Below are 5,547 nucleotides of genomic sequence, written 5' to 3' on the forward strand. Positions count from 1 at the left end.
AATTATAGTTGTGTGTTTCAACTACTCTGGCAACTCTGTGAAGGACTGTCTCAGGGCTTCCCTTTGTTTCTATTTACTTAGAGATTTCCCACAGCTGAGGCAACTTCCCAGGTAATATTGGCCAAAAGTGTTTGTGGTGATTAATATTATGTGTCAACTTAGCTAAGCTAAAGTTTCCAGATATTTGATCAAATGTTATTCTGGATGTTTCTATAAAAGGTTTTTTTTTTTGGGGGGGGGTGTTAACATTTAAATTGAAGCATATCACTCTAAATAATATGAGTGGGCTTCATCCAGTCAGTTGAAGGACTCACTGGAACAAAGACTGACCTCCCAGGAGGGCAAGAAGGGATTCTGTTAACAAGTTGACTTTACACTTGAAGGGCAACTCTTCCCTATGTCTCTAGCCTTTAGTCCTACTAAGAAGCCTCCTATAATCTCAGGCTAATTCCTTAATATCTGTCTATCTATTCATTCATTCATCTATATACTGTTAATTCTCTTCCTCTGGAGAACCCAGACTAACATGAATCTTGGTATCAAAAAGTACGGTGCTACTATAAAAATGCTTAAAAACATGGAAATGATTTTGGAACTGGGTAATGAGGAACTGGAAGGGTTTTGCAGTGCATGTTAGAAAAAGTCTAGATTACCTTAAAGAGAGATTGTTGGTATAAATATGAATATTAAAGGTAAATTTGGTGTTTTTTTTTAAATTTATATTTGTTCTTTTTAGTTATACATGATAGAAAAACTTTGACATATGTATACATAGACTATAACTTCCCATTTTTGTGGTTGTACATGAAGTGGAGTTCCACTAGTCATGTATTCATATATGATCATAGAAAAGTTATGTCTGATTCATTCCACTGTCTTTCCCATTCCTAGCTCCTGCCCTTCCCCAAACTCAGCCCTGTACAATCCAGTGAACTTCCCCTCCCCCACCCCCTTTTTATGAGTAAGCATCTGCATATCAGAGAGAATATTTAGCCTTTTTTGGATTGGCTTATTTCACTTAGCATGGTAGTCTGCATTTTCATACATTTACTAGTAAATGCCATAATTTCATTCTTCTTTATCACTTAGTAACATTCATTTGTGTATATGTACCACATTTTCTTCATCCATTCATCTGTTGAAGGACAACTAGGTCAGTTCCATAGCTTAGTTATTTTGAATTGAGCTGCTTTAAATATCGATGTGGCTGTATCATTATAGTATGCTGATTTTAAGACTTTGGGGTATATGCCAAGGAGTGGGATAACTGGGTCAAATGGTGCTTCCATTCCATGTTTTCTGAGAAAGTTCCATACTGCTTTCCAGAGTGGTTGCAATAAATTGCAGTCTCAACAGAAATATATGAGTGTACTCTTTTCCCCATACCCTCAACAACATTTAATGTTACCCGTATTTTTGATAATTGCCATTCTGACTGGAGTCAGATGAAATCAGTGTAGTTTTAATTTGCATTTCTCTAATTGCTAGTATTGTTGAACATTTTTTCATATATTTGTTGACCAATTGTATTTCTTCTTCTATGAAGTGTCTGTTCAGTTCCTTTCCTCATTTATTGATTGAGTTATTTGTGTGTGTGTGTGTGTGTGTGTGTGTGTGTGTTAACTTTTATGAGTTCTTTATATATCCTGGAGATTAATGCTCTATCTTGAGGTACAGGAGGCAAAGATTTTCTTCCATCTATATGTTCTCTCTTCACATTCTTGATAGTTTCCTGTGATGTGAATAAGATTTTAAGTTTGTTACTATCCCAATTCTTGATTTTATTTCTTGATTCTTGATTTTATTTCTTGAGCTTTAAGAGTCTTGTTGAGGAATGAGGTTCTTAAGCTGACCTAATGGAGAGTTGGTCCTATTTTTTCTTCTAGTAGACACAGGTTCTCTGGTCTAATGCCTAGGTCCTTGACCCACTTTGAGTTGAGTTTTGTGCAGGGTGAGAGATACGGGTCTAATTTCATTTTGTTATATATGGATTTCCAGTTTCCACAGCACCATTTATTGAAGAGGCTATCTTTTCTCCAATGTATGTTTATAGCACCTTTGTCTAGTATGAGATAACTGTATTTATGTGGGCTTGTCTCTGTTCCTTCTGTTCTACACCATTGGTTTTCATGTCTGTTTTGGTGCCAATACTATCATGGTTTGTTGTTGTTGTTGTTGTTGTTGTCACTATAACTCTATAGTATAAAGTCTGGTATTGTGATGCCTCCTGCTTCATTTTATTGCTTAGGACTGCTTTGGATATTCTGGGGCTCTTATTTTTCAAAATGAATGTCATGACTGCCTTTTCTATTTCTTATGAAGAATATCATTGGAATTTTAATAGATATTGCATTAAATCTGTAGAGTGCTTTTGGTAGTATGGCCATTTTGACAATATTAATTCTGTCTATCCAAGAACATGGGCAGTCTTTCCATTTTCTAAGGTCTTTTTCAATTTCTTTCTTCACAGTTCTGTAGTTTTCATTGTAGAGATATTTCACCTCTTTTGTTAGATTGATTCCCAAATATTTTTTGAGGCTATAGTCAATGAGACAGTTTTCCTAATTTCTCTTTCAGTTGATTTATCACTGATGAATAGGAACAGAATTGATTTATGGGTGCTAATTTTATGTCCTGCTACTTTACTGAATTAATTTGTGAGTTCTAGAAGTTTTCCAGTGGAGGTTTTTGAGTCTTCTAAATATAGAGTCATGTGATTGGCAAGTAGGGAAAATTTGAGTTCTTCTTTTCCTATTCATATCCCTTTAATTTCTTTCTTCTAATTCTATTATTCTATTTGAAGTGGTAAAAGAGGGCATCTCTTGTCTTGTTTCAATTTTTAGATGGAATCCTTTCAATTTTTCTCCATTTAGAATGATGTTGGCCTTGGGTTTAGCATATAAAGCTTTTACAATATTGAAGTATGTTCCTACTATCCCTAGTTTTTCTCATGTTTTGAATATTAATTGATGCTGTGTTTTATCAAATTCTTTTTCTGCATCTATTGAGATAATCATGGGATTATTATCTTTTAAGTCTATTGATGTTATAAATTACATTTAGTGATTTCTGTATATTGAACCTACCTTGTATACCTGGGATGAACCCCACTTGATTATGATGCACTATCTTTTTAATGTTTTTGTATGTGATTTGCTGGTATTTAAAGGTAAATTTTGTGAGTGCTTAGGAAAGAGGAAAATATAATAGGAAACTGGAGAAAAGGCAACCCTTGTTGTAAAGTGACAAAGAACTTGACCAAATTGAGCTCTAGTGTTTTATAGAAATTATAACATTTAAGTTTCAAATTTGGATATTAGCAAAATATATTTCTAGGTAAAATTGCTGAAGATGCAGCCTGGTTTCTCTGTTGCTTTATAGTGAAAGGAGAGAGAGAAACTTGAGAAATAATTATTAAGCAAAAATTGACCAGAACTTGAAGATTTCCAGTCTATATATATATTATAAAAAGTGACAAAGCATGTTCTGGAGAAAGCCTCAAGTGTTGTGGCTGGTCAGTCACACCATGAAGAGATTAAAGGTGTGACTCATGTGTCTGATCAGTCATCTGAGCAGAATCCAGGAATAGAGATGGGGTCATACCAGCAGAAATACTGCCAACTTCTATTGAAATGACATGTAGCAAGATGAAGGAAAACTATCATACTTTTAAGACTCTACAGGATGGGATAGTAGAACTATCTTGCTGTTGATATCTTTCAAGAAAAGGTAAGAAATGGCCATGAAGGTAGGAATGGCTGTTCTTGGTTTCAGAAAGCAGAGGTACCTTATCAGTTTCATCAGGCCAGGCTAACATGCCTAGGGTCTGGATGCAAGGCTGCTACCACAGTGAGACAAAAAAAAAAAAAAAAAAAAAAAAAAAAAAAAAAAAAAAAAGTGAGGCTACCACTCCTGTGGGCCCAGAAGACAGAGTATCAAGCCAAAGAGGATTTTCTTGAGAATTAAACTTTAATGGAACTTGCCTTGCTATGTTTTAGACTTGTTTGGAAACTGTGGTCCCTTTCTTTCCAATTTTTCTAGTTTGGAATGGAAATATCAATCTTATGTTAGTCCCACCATTGTATTTTGGAAACAAACAACTTGTCTGGCTCCACATGTTCAGAGTTGGAAAGGAATTTTGCCTTAGGATAAATGATAACCCTGTCATTCGAAAGATGGTCTGAGGAAGTCCCTCTGAGGGGGAAGTGGGACTTCAACTTGGACTGGGTATATTTTTGACTTATGCTGCTGAAAAGAATTTCAGTAAGGCAAAAGCAAATATTTTTTAAAGGACAGCATAGCAACACTATACACATCCCCAAAGTAGGGTGCAGATGCTCTTCTTCTCTCAGAGAAGACAAGTGACACAGCCAGAGTTGAGCTTTATGACTACATATATGATTTTCCTGGGAAGAAATGTGCAGGTTCCCAGGCAACCTTTTGTGAAAATCAAATCCCATATAAATCATTTGATATTTAAGGTTCAGAATGTTTCTCCTTGGTTAAGCATTCTAGCCATAAATCAGTTGTGGGCACATTGTATAGGTTTTTAAATTTTATCTGGTATAAGCATATGTTGGAGGTTTTATTCACCTAATTAAATAGATGAGCATGGCTGGTCATATTCATAGATCTGGGTCTCCATCTAGTAAGGACATCTTTTCCTTTCTCCCTGAGAACCCACCTATCTCAATACCTCAAGTCTCTTTCACTCTTAATTTAGATACTTAGCTTTATGACTTAGAGTTGATGCTAAAATAAGTTAAGACTTTGGGGATATTGAGAAGAGGATAAATGTATTTTGCATGTAAGTAGTACATGAGGGTTGGGGCTGTAGCTCAGTGGCAGAGCACTTGCCTAGCATGTGCAAGGCACTGGGTTCAATCCTCAGCACCACATAAAAATAAACAAATAAAGGCATTCTATTCATTTAACAAAAAATTAAAAGAAGTACATGAATTTTGCAGGTCCAAAAAGCAGAATATTATGAGTTAAAATGTTTCCCCTCCATATTCATGTGTTGAAGTTTGAATGCCCAGTTCCTCAGAATGGGACTGCATTTGGAAATAAAGTCTTTATAGAGGTGATTGAGTTAAAATTAAGATGTTAAAATGGCTCCTAGACAAATATGACTGTTGTCCTTGTAAGAAGAAATTAGGACACAAAGAAACATTATATGTACATGTGTACACACATAGGAAAGAGCATGTGAGAAAAGAGAAAGAAAGCAGTCATCTCTAGGCAAGAAGAGAAGTTTCAAGAGAAACCAAGCCTGCCAAAATAAATCTTTGTTATTTATACACCCTTTTCTGTAACTCAATTTTTTTTATTGGTGATACTGGGGATTAAATGCAGGGGTATTTTACCACTGAGCTGCATTACCAGCCCTTTTTATTTATTTTATTTTATTAAAATATTTTTAGTTGTAAATGGACACAGTACCTTTATTTTATTTGTTTATTTTTTATGCAGTGCTGAGGATCAAACCCAATGCCTCACACATGCTAGGCAAGTGCTCTACCACTGAGCCAAAACCCCAGGCCCCCT

The sequence above is a fragment of the Spermophilus citellus genome, assembly GCF_964194105.1.
Source record: "Spermophilus citellus genome assembly, chromosome: X".
Classification (NCBI taxonomy): domain Eukaryota; kingdom Metazoa; phylum Chordata; class Mammalia; order Rodentia; family Sciuridae; genus Spermophilus; species Spermophilus citellus.